This window comes from Meles meles, chromosome 1 (genome assembly GCF_922984935.1).
Source record: "Meles meles chromosome 1, mMelMel3.1 paternal haplotype, whole genome shotgun sequence".
Lineage (NCBI taxonomy): Eukaryota > Metazoa > Chordata > Mammalia > Carnivora > Mustelidae > Meles > Meles meles.
In genome coordinates, this window is record NC_060066.1 from 13315890 (window position 1) to 13332418 (window position 16529).

At 48.6% G+C, this 16529-nt stretch overlaps 1 long non-coding RNA gene across 7 annotated transcripts in view; it reads right to left on the reverse strand.

The window, feature by feature from the left end:
* The window catches only part of LOC123941736, a 228741-nt gene that overhangs the window by 55153 nt on the left and 157059 nt on the right, over nt 1–16529 (reverse strand). For 6 of the 7 annotated variants that reach the window (XR_006818347.1, XR_006818345.1, XR_006818343.1 and 3 more), the window contains one exon: nt 2736–2918. The exons of the other annotated variant lie outside the window; for it this stretch is intronic. This is a non-coding gene — a long non-coding RNA (uncharacterized LOC123941736). The remainder of the gene's footprint in view (nt 1–2735; nt 2919–16529) is intronic. 7 annotated transcript variants of the gene reach the window in all.

Consider the following 16529-nt stretch of genomic DNA (forward strand, 5'->3'; position numbering starts at 1 on the left):
AAAGCTCCCTAGAAGAAAGATGAGATTATCCGATGGACCCTGATGATGAGGGAGAGTGAAGGGAAGTGTGACCACCAGAGGCGGTCAGCCGGCAGACTATTAGAACAATATGTTTAGGGGAGGCCAGAAGTCTCCAAGATGTGGCTAGTGGTGCAGGGGCCAGCCTCCCTGAACTAAGAACTGCCGTCACGCTCCCGTCTTCTGGTGGAATGAATCTGCAAGAACCTTCCAGAAGCAGCACAGTGCAGCTTCACGGAAACCCCACTATGCAAGGGAAATGAGCTAAGTGAATGAGCTTGTGCAGGTTGAGGAAGAGGTATGCGGCACAGGAAATGAAAACGACATGCAGACCGCTATGCGTAAGGGTTTCCAATTTCCTCCCCCGCCCCCCCCTCCAAAGGAAAGTGATCACTTGCGACCATGCACGAGTTTAGAGAAGCCAATGGTTAAAGATTCAAGAATCGTGCAAACTGGATTTTAAACTTTTAGTAACCTGAAATTGGTCATGGTGGGATTTCACCACCAAAGTCAGCAAACCTACAATTCAGGGCTCTTTTATTCCTTCCTGAGAGGCTGAACAGCGCACCACAGCGCACCGCTGGGTTTGCGTAAATGACCAAACTGATACTAGGGATTATCTCAGGAAGAGGTGGGATGCGTTTCACAGTGGTGTTGCCCACTTCCCCTTCCTTGGATTCTTAATTTTTCAAATTGGTGCAATTACAATCTTTTTCACATCTTTTCATTACTTTCCAGATACATAAAATAATGAGCATAAAAATGGACCGCCGAGCTCGCTGTGATCCCCATTTCCGGGGCTCTCCAGCCACGGAGGCAGCTGCAGCAGGCTCTGACGTTCGCTGGCGGACAGGAACCACTACCCCACGATAATGCGCGGCTCATCACTGACGGCACTGCTGGGAATGGAGCGGCCCAGGCCAGCCAGACGGCCGGGCGGGAGGCGGGGGGTGGGGGTTGTCCTCTGGGAGGCTGGGCACGCTTCCTTGGGAAAAGACCTCCATCAGCTGCAGTCTGAGCCATGGGCCTCATGCCTCATCTGCTACAATCATTATGAATCACACTCGGATCGTCAGAGAGCTAGGAGAGCTTCTCTGGGGCCCGCCAGCTCTGCTTCCCCTGGCCAGCCCTGACCCCTGTGTGGTCACAGCCAGAGAATGTTCAGGGGGCGGAGGGGTGGGGCAGGAGGCTGAACAGCAGACAGCACCACCAACTACTCGCCCAGCCGATGTGTAATGTCCTGGGTAACTAGCACACTCATCGTAGCCCACAGGGTATGGAGGTAGGAAGGGGGCTTCTGCCCAGCAGGCTGGACAGAGGCCCGGTGGGAGACGAGCTCAGGATCCGCTGATTTAGCCTGACTGCACTGATGTCACCACCTGCAGCAGAGTTTTCCACCTGGAATCTTCTGGCCTCTTGCCCCCGGCATTTCTCCAGGACTCCTTTCCCTCTGTGACCTCTCAGAACAGCGAGCACGTGGACCATGCCTCCAGGGAGTGGTGGAGTCATCATCACACAGAGCACTGAGCCCACCATCACCCATGGTGCCGATCGCGCCAATACAGAGTTGTGAACACGCCCTGCCGCGGCGTCCTGCAGAGGGTCCGCTCGGAGCCGGGCTGCCGGGGGCTGCCGGGGGCTTCAGGGAGCCTAATGGTGCAGACAGAAGCACGGACGGATGGCTGCTCCTTCGAGCAGAGCTTGCAGAGCTCTGCCCAACCCCAGCCAGGTGCCTGGCATACAGCGGCTGATGGTGATGTGATCCATGGCTGATCCACGGGTCACCTGACCCAAATGTTTATGGCACTTTTGTCTTTCCTTATCATATCATTGTGCCATGATTTGCATCCTGCCCTTCCTTCCCAGAAGGTGGCCCTTCCTAACCATCCCTGTGATGCTTAAGTGGTGGGATCACGAATTCTCTGCGGATGTTCCCATCACTTTAGCCACTCCCATATTCTGCAACATTAAAGCCATTTCTGATTTTTCGCTGGTATAAATACTACTACGGCCAACATCTCTGTGCATAAGCACAATGGGATTCTGAAATAACTGAAAAATAATCTATGTACTCGTCTGTAATACCCGTCCTTGGTCAGGGGCGGCCTCATCCCCGACAGGGAGAAATAAGAACACTCGTGACCCAGGTCCTGTCTGGTGGGTGACAGGAGGTGGAGGATGGCTGCCAACATACATGAGGGAGCTGGTGTCTGGGTTTTATTCACTCGTGCTAACAGGGGAAGGAGGTGCAGCTAACACATTGTGTATCACGAACTAGACGGCTGGAGTTTTAGAGTCCCACCCACGACCTCTCCTACCAACCACCATCACCACGACCCCAGACCACTGAGGAGGTCTCTCTGGCCCAGGAAGGATCATCCACAATGTTTGGAAAAACAGCACTCTGGAAGCTTGAAAAGGGGCCCAAGGGGCCTTAACTCAGGCCAGGGACACCCAGATCTGAGGTCCGCTTTGTTTCTGACTCTGCATAATTCCTTCGACCTGTCTGAAGCTGTGTTTCCACCTAAAGGCAGTGGGGTGCTGACCAGAAGATCTGTGAGGCCTCCTTTCTGACATTCTCTGAGGCTCTCAAACCCAAGAAGAAGAGAGCTGCAACCCCAGGAGAGGCAGGAGCCTGGTGCCTTCACCTGGACCAAGAAGTCAGACCCTTTGTACTTCAAGACCCCAGAGCACTCGAGCTGTTTCTGGAAACCAACCCTGTCTGTGCCGGGATAGATGCTCCGTGTCACCTGTGCGGCTTGTCGAATTCAAGTGTCCTGAGGGCAGAGAACGGCAGGACTCATCTCTGTCTCCCTTACAACACCAGCTGTGCAATGAGTATGTGGAATTCATTCTGCATCTTCCGTCTCAGCAAACAAGCAGATAAAACTGAACGTGATCTGAAAGACGCCAGCAAAGGACAAGTTAACGTAAATCGAGATCCAGCTCTGGAAGATGACTGGGAGCCATTACACGCATGATGGAGAGCTGTCCTTTCTAGCATAGAGAGATGTCCACCACATACTCTCCTGGGGTAAATTAATTACAGAACCACACAAACGGATGTGTGTGGCCATGCGTGCCCGTGGGGGGCAATTCTGTGCTGTGTGTGGAAATCCCTGGGTTTGGGGATTTTAGGTAAACTTCTAAACTTTATCCTTTGTTTTTCTCTGGCTTATTTCATGTTTTTCATAAATAATAAGCATTCCTACCTAGTAGCATCTAAGATAGCCAAGGGCAAACTATGGCATTCAGGCCAAATTTGACCATCACCTGTGCGTGTTTGGCCTATGAAATTAGAGTGGTTTGCAGATTTTTTTAGTGGGGGGGAAAAATCAAAAGAAGAATAGTATTTTGTGACACACCATGGTTATCTGAAGTTTGAATTTCAGTGTGCAAAAATAAAGCTTCCCGGGAGCTCAGCTATGGGCAGTCGCTCTGTTCTGTGCATGGCTGTCTGTGCTACAACGGCCCAGGGTAGCTGCCATGGAGACCACATGGGCCGCACAGCCCTAAATATTTGCTCTCTGCGCACAGTCTTCAGACCCTGGTCTAAGGCTCGACCTGCTCTAGAAACCTCTGTGGGTTGGCAGCTCCGCAGGGAAGTATGGCTCACGCTTGACTGCTATGCTCAGGATTCTGTATTGTGATTTTGACTCCTCGCTAAAATTTACCTGGAACCCCCATTACATGGCCCTTTCGCAGTTATTTCCAGATATTCCCAGAGCAGCAAAACCATGTGAGCTGTCCAGCTCGCGTGTTCGCAGCCGAGGCCGGACAAGGCAGTACCCGGCTCCTGCTCCGCTCTCGCACTCTAAAGGAGTATCCCTTCTGAGTCTGGGCAGTGCCACATTCTTGTCCTTCTTTTTTGGTGTTTTTGCTATTCAGAACGCCTCTCAACCCAGTGCCCGAGTCTGCAGGGTGCTCCTGAGCACGGAGACTGTGAGGCGCCTTCTTGTGTGAGATGAGCTTCGTTCAGACCACGAGGTACAGCGCTGTGGGCCAGGAGGCCAGTGCCAACACGCCAACAATACCCATTAAAGAAGCTGCCTTTGAACAGAAGCGCACGGAAAACGAGGTCATGTATTGATTGGCCAATGAAAATGTTGTGGCTAGAGGCCCCGGGGCCCTGACCCTCTCTTTCCCCCTGGGGCCATGATTCAGCATTCACTAACTCAGTGTTTGCCTCCCCTTTATACAACGGAACTAGGGCAGCTAATGAGATTCCACTATCCTTGCTTTCATGATCCGGTCCATCACCGCCACCTCTGTTCCCACCAAACCACCAGTTCCTTGGGGCCAGGGGCTGGGACTTGCTCCCATCTGTATCTGGGATCCCACCACTGTCTGCCGTGCCCCCTCTTTACCCACCCAGTGGTGAGGTCAGGAGCAGGGCCCAGTAGGAAGTGCCTATGCTCCCCTCTAAGCCGCCCTCATCTCCAGGCTCCCCGCCACCAGGCGACAGGACAGCGTGGCCACTGACCCTCAGAATCCTCTTCTAGAGAGCGGGGGTCATCCCGGTACCTGCCTTGGATTGTTCAGGGGACTCAGTGAGCCAGGACAGGGAAGCACTTGCCTCCTGCCCCACTGTGAGCACCTGGGGAGCTATTCTTATTTAGGAAACTTCTAAAGAAGATGTCCCTTTCCTTTCTCAGGAAACTGTCACCATGCTTGACCACACTCTTCCAAAAAACCCCTTTCCACATATTGAACCCAAACCCTCTTGTACATGCGGCTGAGTTCTCAGTAGAAACAGCTAGAAAGGAAAAGCAAGTAGCCACACAGCCCAATAAGGAACCACCACAAACTTGTCGAACCATCGACAGTTTTTGGCAAAGTACTGTGACAGACACAGAAAGAGCCTGACCTCTCCCTCATCTCATCCCCCAAATGTCATACATGCTTCCAACATAGAAGTTTACAAAGTAGCCTGTGAAGAAAAATATACGGAAAAGTCCATTAACCTATAAGGTGAAGCTACGTTAGAAAACAGTAGAGGGAAATCTTCCACATAATAAAGGGCAGCATTTGCAGTCCACGTGAACCCAGACTTACCCTTCTGCAACACTAAAGGAAGGTATTTATGGCAAAAGTGCTCACCAAGTTTGTGGTCCCCCTCCTAGAGCTCACTTATGCCCAGGGAGGGGTCACCCAGAAGGGATGACATTTCTCTCCCGCTCACTTCTAAGGAGGGATGCTGTGCCCAGCTCTCACCAGAAGAATGCAAAGACAGGGACTGGATGCCACTTGCAGATGAGCTGTTTAGGAAGTGGGTGACCTTCGTGCCCTTCCCTTCCTTCCTTTGCCAGCTGGGTTAGATTTCAAGGTCACTGAAGGGATGGCAGACTAAGAACATGGAACACATTTGAGTGTTCCAATCACTGCAGAAGGTCTACCTGTGGACCAGGAACATCCCTCAGGGGCCAGTCCGTGAGTAAAACATGGGTACTTTTGTGCTGAGCTACTAAAATAATGAGGTTTATTTGTTATAGCATCTAGAGTTACCGGAATGAAACAGTCCCAACTTTCCTTTCTTTTCTCTCTCTCTTTTTTTTTTACTTTGTTGGATGGGAAAACCAGGGCTCAAAGTGGTAGATTAAACTTGACACGGTTAAACTTCTAGTAAGGTGTTGATTTCCACTAGTTGCTTAAAACGCTTCTAAAGCCTGTGATCTTTCTCTGAGACCCAGCCACTGACATGCTAAGAGCTCTCTAAGTGCTCTGAGTGTCCAGATGAAGAAGGGTTCGGGGGGAAACATTCTGGAAAGCACAAAGCACTCTAGAAATAACCAAAGTTATTCATCCGCTTCCCTGTCCACGTTCCCTCCGCTCAGCCAGGTTCAGTCCATCCCGAATGTCACTCCCAATGGAAGCGAGAAAGCAGGTGTGGTGATAGACACACCTCAACGGCTTCTGACGACTCTGAAACGGGCCAAAAGCGTCCGTCCTTCCCACCCACCACATCCCCACCTCCCCAGTCTGTGCTCTGGGTTCAGCTTATCACGAGCACGGCCTGTGGCCACGCACGGCCAGGCTGCCTCACAGAAGCCAAAGAAGTTATCAGAAATGAGTACTAGCTGTGACAGGGAAGCCAGATGTGCAGACGGGGGCATTTCGAGGCCCTCACTTCCCTGTGCACAATTCGTCAGCTTCTCGCAGTGACAAGAAGCTGAGGGTGTCACAAAACAGTGCCCTTCGCCGGCAGCTCCCGTGAGGGAGCTGTGCTTCGACACCAGCCTAGGACTCGACACGGCGCTGGGGGCTTCCCAACGTTAGCCAACCTTCTCCTCAGAGCTGAGGACAATCCCCAGGGAAGAGATACTTCGTGGGTCCAGCTGCTGTGGATCAGGATCTACTGTGCATCAGACTGACAGACACATGCATGCTTCCAACCCACGCACTGTCAAGGGCCCACTGTCCCGTGAGTGCCCCGTCTTCAGAGCGGCCGTGATGGTCCAGACCTGCGTGCACTTGTATATCTGTCTTTCCCACAAGAAGGTAAAGGTCTTTTCATCTATGTGGCTCCAGATTTTGCACGGGTTCTCAGGGTGTGTTGCTTGAACTGAATTCAACCAAGGGAAGGAAGGACAGAAGGACGGACGGAAGGAAGGACGGAAGGGAGGGATGGAGGGAAGGAGGGAAGGAGGGAGGACCTTGGGGATATAAAAATGAACAAAATGCTTTTCCTAAGCCCAAGGCAATGATCGTAGATGAATCGTGAGGGTGGACAGGTAAGCAATCACACCGAGTCCAAGGACACCGGATGTGCAAAATAAAGAAATAATGGAGAAGTCATTAGCTCCGGCAGAAGCAGTCTCCCCACGACGAGCAGACATGAATTCGGACCATTTGATTTGTTACACACATGCCTCAGCATCCCAGCCTGCCTCACTATAGCACCCCCTGCACATTCTTATAACCTTTGTTCATCATCTGTCCCCTTCAAAGACAAAATTCCCCAAGGAGCAGAGACTGCTTCTCTCTTGTCTGTTCCCCAGCACCCGGAAGTGCTCAATAATCATTTGTGGAATGGATATATCCGATTAGAGACGAGTACACCTTATAATCCCCTAACAGATACAGAGAGAGCTACGGGGTGCGAGGCTTACGCACGGACAAAATGGCTAGCTGCGCCCTGAAGCAAACAGCAACATTATATACCGACACAGACAATTTGTGGCTACCACAATGACAACAACTGATCTCATGGACCAGTTGTGGTCCCCAGAGTGAACGCTCACAGCCTCGGCTCCTCATTTCACAGAGGAGGAGAGAGGTGGCAGGCCCCAGGTCACAGAGCTGGTAAAGACAAGAGTTGTGTGACTTCACACGGTGTGCCACTAGAGCATGACCTCACACCAGGAGAGTCAGAGGGAAGGGGAAACGAAGTCACGCCTGAAAAGCAGACAGCCACCAGCAGCAGGCTAGGCAGACCCTGGGAAGAAGGCAGACACCAGCCTTCATGCCTCATCACAATCCCCAGGGAACGTGCATGCCCAAGTGTGCCCCGCAGCAACACTAACTCAGTGATTCTCAACCACTGGAAGACACTTTTAAAAACACTGAAGCCAGACCCCTCCCCAGACCAATTAAAGCCTGGTTTAGAAGACATGGGGCCTGGGGGAGAGGGGATTGCAGAAATTGGATACCAGCATTTTTTGCAAGCTCCTGGGTGACTACGGCATGCAGACAGGGCTGAGGACCTCTGGGTGAGGTGTCTGCAAACCTGCTACCTTTCCAGAGCAGGGCTTTGGCAGGAGGAACTGCCAAGAAGTTGCTGGAAATCAAGTGTGATTCCAGAAGGAATGACTTGCCTGTTGGTCTACTGTCTTCCCAGACGAGTTATTCATTTACCTGCGACTGTATCCTGAAAAGAGGACCCCTGTCCACTCTGCCTGTGGCTAGGAGAAGCGGGCTCAGCCCTGCCAAGGCGGGAGGCTCACAAGTGCTTGGGGAGGCTGCCCACCACATGCAAACCCAGTGCTCTACCACAGAGGAGCCGGACACCTTGCAAAAAAGTCACGCGACTCTCGGAGCATGTTTTCTCACCTACAAAATGAGAGTAAGTGTGTTGCGAGGATGGAAGGGGCTATGGATGCTGAAGAACCCACTAAGATGAAAAACAAAAACAGAAAAACACTACCTAAAGAGAAAGTGTTACCACTGCCAACTTGGAGGAAGTCGGGTTGAGTGGTGGGTAGAGCAGAGATCTGGGTTCAAGCCTGGCTTGGCCTTTATTATGAAGTCAAGAAACCACTCTGTGCACAGTTTCCTCTTCTGCGGCCCACAGCACAGCAATGGAACATCTGTTACTCCTTCCCTCAGTCATCCAGCTTGTACTGGGCACCCACCGCGAGGCTGCTGGATGAATCAAATGAGGTAATACTTGTGAACATGCTTTGGACATTGTAACCTGCTCTACAAAGGAGAGGCTATTGTTTCTGTGTATAATGGTTAACCATGGGCTCCTGGACTTCCGGGTCTATAGGAACCTTACAGGGTAGCATTCAGTGCGATGCTCGAATTCCTCCCATCCTATTCCCTCTTAGTCCAGTGTGACCTCTATGTGGATCTTGCCGGCAAAGAGACCGTGACTGCTGTCTGAGACCACTCAGTCCACCCAGGTCTCCGTTTCCTTTTCCTCCATTTAGATGTCTGCCTGTTCTCTCCACTTCTCTATCTTGGTTCTGATCTTTGGGGCCATGTAAGACACGTCGGAGCTATCGTCATCCCTCCTTCATTTCTCACTGGAGACAATCATCATGAGCATTTACCTCTACCCTCCCAACTCCCCTCCAGTTTTCTCTGTGGGAAGCTGGGGCAGTGCGAGTCCCCTGTCTCCATCAGCTCAGGCTGCCACAACAAACAACTAGAGACTGGGTGGCTTAACCAACAAAAATTTGTTTTCTCATAGTTCTGGAAACAGAAGTCCTAGATCAAGGTATTGACAGGCATAGGTTCTTCTAAGGACTCTCTTTGGGTTGCACATGGCTACCTTCCGACCATGTCCTCCTATCAGCAGTGGGGAGAGAGAGCTCAAGCTCTCTGATATCTCTCCTTAGACAGGACACTAATCCTATCATGGGGCCCCATTCTCATGACTGCATCTAAACCCAATCACCTCCCCAAAAGCCCACCTCCAAATACCATCACCTTGCGGGCTAGGGCTTCACCACATGAATTTGGGGGGACACAGTTCAGCCACAACACATCCCCCCAGAAGGTTCTCTTGCTCAGAAGAGGTTCCTGCTCAGTAGCACCCATAATGCCTATGAAGCATTAGTTATATATGTGGAGAAAACAAATAGGAATTACCTGCCCTCGGGACACTACTTGTCTAAAGGGGGTCTCTATCTATACATAAGCGGTCCTTGTACCATGAGAAGGAATGGGCCAGAAGCCGGGGATAGGGAGTTCACAAGAGAGAACAAGAGGTCACAGCAAGAAGAAAACATAGTCCTGCCCTTTGACGAGCTTCTACTATAGAGGTGGTGAGCCCTGCGTTGAGATCAGGAGGCTCTCACTCGTTCACTACTGATTGAGCACCTTCTCTCGCTTATCAGGATCCCTGCTACAGGCTGCAGACGCAGCCAGGAGCAGAGCAGACAAGCCAGCAGCCCCGAGAGAACAGAATTCTTTGTTCTGAGACAGGCGTGCGATCCTTCCAGGTGGGATGGGGTCATACCCCAAGGACATGCTTAACGACACAACTCCTCCAATAATGAGTGAAAACTCAGACCTCTCCAAAGTCAGCCTTTATCATCAGGGCTAATTAATTGGTACTTACTCAAGGATGGCCATGTGCCTTCCTAAATGCCAGAGGATCACTCCCTGATTATTTAGGAGAGCCAAGGGCCGCAGGGGTTCCAGAGAGCTGAGCCCTCGAAACCACTGGATGCTGTCCTGGTGCAGATAGAGCACAGCAGGACTGGACTAGCCTTCTGATGACCACTCACCACCAAATCCCCGGTCTTGATGACAGGTTCACTCCTGGAAAACTGGAATTGGGTGAAGAAGCTGGCAGCTATGTCGCTGTCTGCTGTGCGACAGGTCTTGGGGGAGGGCTGGTGACTCCCACCCTGGCCTTCACGCAAGTGTCATGGAGGAGGAAAACCCTCCCACAGCTGGCAAGACCAAGGCAACAAGGTCACTGAGCGAAGGTCACTGAGACAACTGTTGCATTCAGTAAACTGGGGAGGCCTTAAGCTACTTGAAGTGGGAACTGAGAAAGGACAGAATTTGAGGTATCAGCAGTGTGGATCCCTGATGTCTAGATGTCCAAAGAAGCTTCCACCAGAGTCCGAAAAGCAGTTACAGGGCACCAGCTTGAACAAAGTGTAACTTCTCCTTCTGGGTTCCTGTCAATCTCCCCCAACGTTTAGGGAGAGATTCTTACTGTTCAGCCTTGGAAGCACATTTCCCTTTTCAGTTGACTTTCCTAAGTCATGCCTTACTGAGCGACAGTTCTTTCTCAACTCTACTTCCCATGCCAGAATCTTATTGACAAGAGATTTAGAAGGACTGAGTGCAAAAATACCCAAAATGACCCTGTTTTTAGGTCAAGCACAGTTTTGTACTAAAACATTGTATACTGATATTTATCCTAACATTAATTTAGTAGAATATTAAAATATGTTTTACCAAAATAGTGTGTATTTTCAGTTCACACAGGACTGGAATACTACAGTGTGGCTTCCCCTTGGTCATCTCAAACACTGAAGACATTTGCCTGGACGTCTGTGTTTACACTGCTCACATCCGCACACAATACATCAGGATGGGCACAACCATTGCTTTTATCGGATCTGCCAAGTGTTCGATTTTTTTAAATGTGCTGTTCAAAATACATGTACACGTATAAGCAGTGTCCAACTTAGGATGGTTTGACTTACGATTTCTTGACGTTATGATGGTGCGAAAGCAATATGCACACAGGGTAGAAAGCATACTTGGAATTTTGCATTTGGATCTTTTCCCAGGCTGGGGACATCCGGTACGAGCCTCTCTTGTGGTGCTGGGCAGCAGCCCCAGCTCCAAGTCAGCTGGCGATCACAAAGGTCAATAGCTGATACGGTGTCAACAATTCTGCTTGTCACTTTCAGTAGAGTCACCAATAGATTACATGAGATAGTTCCACACTTTTATCAAACAGGCTCTCCATGAGATGACTTTGCCCAATTAGGGGCTAATGTTAAGTATTCTGAGTGTGTTTAAGGTAGGCTAAACCAGACAATGATACTCAGTAGGGAGGTTAGGTGTAGTACCGGCATTTTTGACTTATGATATTTCAACTTCATGATATTTTTGTGTGGATATAATCCCACTGTAAGTTGAGAAAGAACTGTATCCACACACACACACACACACACACACACACATCTATTTTGAAAACATCACAGAGCTCTTCAGACAAAAAAATTCTCAGGGTTCAATTAATGTTTGCCCTTTAGGTGCAATGTGACAGGAAAGATCTAAAAAAAAAACAATCAGGGACACCAGGGTGGCTCAGTCAGTTACTGCCTTCGGCTCCGGTCATGATCTCAGAGTCCTGGGATGGAGTCCTACATCCTGCTCCTTGTCCAGCAGGGAGCCTGCTTCTCCCTCTGCCTCTGCCAGCTGCTGCCTGCTTGTGCTCTCTCTCTCTCTGACAAATAAATAAATAAAATCTTAAAAAAACAAAAACAAAGGGGACTATTAAGAATTTTTAATATAATGGTACCTGTGTCTTACCCAGGACTTATAGAATAGGCACTTCAATGCACCAAATGTTTTAAAAGACTGAGATGCTTTGTTATGTGATGGTTTTATTATAGCTAAAACAATTTCTGATCATAGGATTTCTTAAAATTTTGTCATTTCTTTTACCATACTTACCAAAAGATGATGATTCTTTTTGTTGAAAGACTGAACTTTTCCCCTTCCTTTCCATAGCCTTTGGTTGAAAAACAAAACAAAACTGTTTCTACTAATGAAGTAAGCAGACATCTAATATTTTATATGCTTTTCAGCTGTGTAATTTAATATTGGGATACTTCATTATTAGCTTATGTCATTGATAAAGTGGTGATGTGTATGAATATGAGTTCAACCATATAGTTATAATGTCTGGGAAGATGCAGCTATAATGCTGTGGGAGAAATAATTTGGCAGAGTTCACTTGCTTGCAAAAACCTAGTGCAAGAGCTTAACTATCTAAGTGCATGCTGAAATGAAAAGAACACACAGAGAGGACTTAGCTTCTTGCTCCTAGACACACCTGTGGATTTCAGTCCCCCATCCCACCAGGAGATCCTAAACCTCATTGGGTGGCTGCCAGCATAAAGCCTGAGAGTGCCTGGCATTTTGTCCAGCACAGTGAAGGCTGGATAAAGACACTTACAGATTCTATTTTTACTATTTTCATCATCATAATAATAATTACCAAGAAAACCGTCCACGGAAACAACATGCCAGAACAAGGCAAAGAACCTAGAACACAGAAGTGGGGTCAGCATTTAGGAGCTATGAGAAGTCATGGGGCAGCCCAGTGAGCAGAAAGAAGCAAAGAGAAACCATTCTGGACAATGACCCTGAAGGAGTAAGGGACAGGCAAGGGGCAAGGGACAGTTTCTGCAGGAGCTAATCCAGTGAACCCACCAGAGCCTGCAGGCACACCTTTTGCAGCAGCATTCTCATTGATAAATTGGAAAATGTAATCTAGCTATGGGGAGATTACATTAGTCAACTTGTAATAGCTCATAGCAAAAGCTTCAAGAGATGTTACCTTTGTTCTTGCTTCTTCTTTCTTGAATCAAGAAGCATTGGCTCTAAAATGGGAAAACTAACCTATACATAAGCATAAATTCAACTAAATGAAATTTTACATAAACCACAAAAGCCTAGTAGTGATTATTAAAAGTCCCTGGGAGGAACTGAACACAGTTCGTTGATTAATTGGGTTTAAAGATACCAAGCACCACTTAACTAATCATTACTATGTAGAGGAGCAAATATGATGACTGTCACTTGGCAAATTTCTAATTTATACTCCTCTGGGAAGACCAGAAGAATATGCACTCAGGCATCAAGTTCTCCCCTCAAGTCTTCAAGGGTGAACAATTGCCAGCTTCCTTGGATAGAGGTAAGATGAGTCAGCTAGTTTCATGATTAACCAGCATGGACTGCAGCCCCCCACCCCCACCCCAGTGCATCTCCAAGCAAAGGATATGTTAAGGATCAGAAAGAGGAAGGCAGAGAGTGGATTGAAAAGTGGGTGAGTGTTCACTGGGTAGACCTTTTGCTCAGCACTGCTTGTGTGCAGGGACCTGCCACTGAGTCTGAGCTGGATGGGGGTCATCAGAACTAAACACACATGTGCAGAAGCAATCCACACACAACCCATGTGCTCACAACTTTCCATTCTAGGAGTAAGACATGCTCTTTTAAAAAAAAAAAAAGAAAAAGTCAGTCTAAAAGCTCCTGCTTCCTCACAACTTCCAATCACATTTCCCAGAAATGTCTGTTAACAAGAAGTACAGACCCTTCTCAGAACTTCTCCCATGTGCTGATAAAAATGTGTGTCCTCTATTGTTCTGTCTTGTTACAGGACATACGTGTGTCCTCTATTGTTCTGTCTTGTTCCGTCAGATATGTTACAGACCTTACAAAAGTGGGCTAACTCTACGCAAAAAGTACAACGACTATTCTTCAATTGATTCCGGACACCTATCCATATTAGTATATATAAATTTATCTTATTTGTACTTAAATATCTTTTTAACTTCTTAAAATATCTATTTATTCGTTCATTCATTTATTTTAAAGATTTATTTATTTATTTGACAGAGAAAGATCACAAGCAGGCAGAGAGGCAGGCAGAGAGAGTGGGGGGAGCAGGCTCCCTGCTGAGCAGAGAGCCCGATGCAGGGCTCGATCCCAAGACCCCGGGATCATGACCTGAGCTGAAGGCAGAGGTTTTAACCCACTGAGCCACCCAGGCGCCTCTTTTTTTTAACTTCTCATTTCAAAATAGTTCCACACTTCCAAAGAGAGATTAGAAATACAGTGAATTCCCACAGCCTTGAAACTTCTTAGTACGGACGACTTGTGCAGTACAATTACCAAGTTTTATCAAGAAATTAACATTAATTGCTTAATCCAGAGACTTTATTCCAATTTTACCAATGGTGTCTTTTCCAACCCAGAATCCAGTCCCAAGTCACATATGGCATTTACCTGACATGACCCTTAGTCTCCTTCAACCAGTAATCATTCCTTAGTCTCATTGTGTCTTTCATTTTTGAAGAGTACTGAGCAGCTATTTTGTAGAAATGTCCCTCAATTTGGCTCTGTCGGCAATTTCCTCATTACTAATTTCAGCATATGGGCTTCTGGCAAGAATTCCCACTGAAGCAGTGGCTGACTCCAGGGCTGGGGGAGGGACGGACAAGATGAGACTGGAACATATTGCGGTGCCAAGAAGTAAGGCAATGCTCAAGAGACGATGTCGAAAGGACACAGAGCTCAACATGAAGGGCACCCCAGTGGCCAGATCAAGAAAAAAACTGAGCAAAACAGTAATTGTTTTTACCAATAGTAACCAATATAATAAAAATGCAAGAGTTCCTACCAAAATGAATAATTTTTTTGAGTAGAAAAGAAAGGAAAGCTCTTCTGTACATTAGAATGCCAAGTGATAAATACAGAAATAATGATGAGACAGACGACTGTGAAGCAAACACCAACAGTTGAACAGTTTCAGGCAAATAATCAATGATGGGTGCTAAAATTAGTCAGGTAAAAGTAAAATGAGAAACCCACTATTTACATAGTTTTAAATTCTCTCCCAATAAGATACTTCTTAATAATAAAGAGAAAAAATAGTGACTTTACAGTGTAGACACCGGCCAGACACCAGGTTGACCTTCATCAAGTGATCAAGGTCAGTATTCTCAGGGATGGGACAAACCAGCACCATGTACCTCCTGATCGGATGCACTGAGGAGGACACAACAGCTCACTCTTCTTGGTGACTGCTGAGCAGGGCACCGTCTAGCAGTGAGACTGTCTTCCACGTTCTGCCATTTTATCAATGCTGTCGCAGGAGAATCTTTTGCAACTTGCTCTACTGTTCCTCCAGGACCGACTCATCAGAAGTGCACCACTCAACACTTTAAGAGGTGCTGCCAAAACTTCCTTCAACAAAGCTGGTCTGATTCATCACCGCCCTGGCCCCCAGCACAGCAGGAGAGCACCCACTTTCTCTTGCCAACGTTCATCGCTACAACTTGCAGAACACCTGATGAAGGAACTAAGGAAACCGGCTCTGGCACGCCAACGCCAGGGTAAGATGCCGGGAGCAGGAGCCAGCAGAACGGGGAGCATGGTTGCATCTGGCCACGGAGGGATTTCCAGAGGGTTCACAAGGGCAGGACTCCAGGCCACGCACATGTACAAAAAACACCAGGGAGAGGGGCTCTCCCATAGCTGCAGGATGCCCCACTCATGGGCTACTTGGGAAGGACTCAAGAGCTTGAATCTGTACCAATCCCCACTGGGCCTCAGCTCCAGACTTTACAATAACAAGTCTCGAAAAATATCGATGTAGTAACGAAGTTTCCCCATCAAACCTGCTCATGGTAACTCCCAACCTTTGTGTTGTGTTTTATAATCCACTTTATGTCACTGTGTGGACATTTCATAACAGTGAGAAGAGCAATACTCCCTGTACAGGTAACAGAGAACAGACGCTCAGTGAGAGGAAGTAACCTGGCCAGAGTCAAACAGTGTGTGGAAGAGAGAGGCGGCTGGAATCTGGAAGCCTAGGTCAGAAGTCATCTGGAGAGCAGTGGTTCTCCTGGCCTGAACTGTTATGGGGCTGAGGGCCCACAGACGGTCACTCATTTCCTCTCCACACCCACCTGACCAGGTCAGTGTCATGATTAGCTTCATTTTGCAAAAAGGAAAGACTGGGATTTCGCCAAGGTCCTTGCCAGCAGTAAGGGACAGGCTGAGGGCTCCCAACAGTTTATGTGACCTGTGACGGTCCTGCCGGGCTCTTACCTATGACTAGGAAGACCTTGCTTCCTCCTGACTGTGCCCTGGGCAGTGGGTAAGGAGGGGAGAAGCAGAACTTGTTCATGCTGCCTCCCGCCTCCTCTGAAACGAAGAAAGGGTGAGAAAGGGGAAGCACTGGCCATGGGGGAAAAAGCCCTCCTCTCTCCACCACATGACCAACCCAATAAATTCTCAGTCATGATCACCTACTGTATACAAGCTGGCTGGACTCCACAGCCCTGCTTTACGAGCTAGTCTGGAGCAAGACAAATCCATGAGTAAAAATCCAAATGATAGTTCAATACCCGACAGCGACATCAGTGATGGTGAGACAAGACACAAAAGGGCTGAGAAAGACAGGGCCCGGGAGGCCTCAGGGTGGGTGGCACCCACAGTGAGCCTCCCACAGACCCCTGCCTCACTGGAGCAGGGGTGAAGGAGCCATCGCTGCAAGGCAGGGCAGGGGCAGGGGGCAG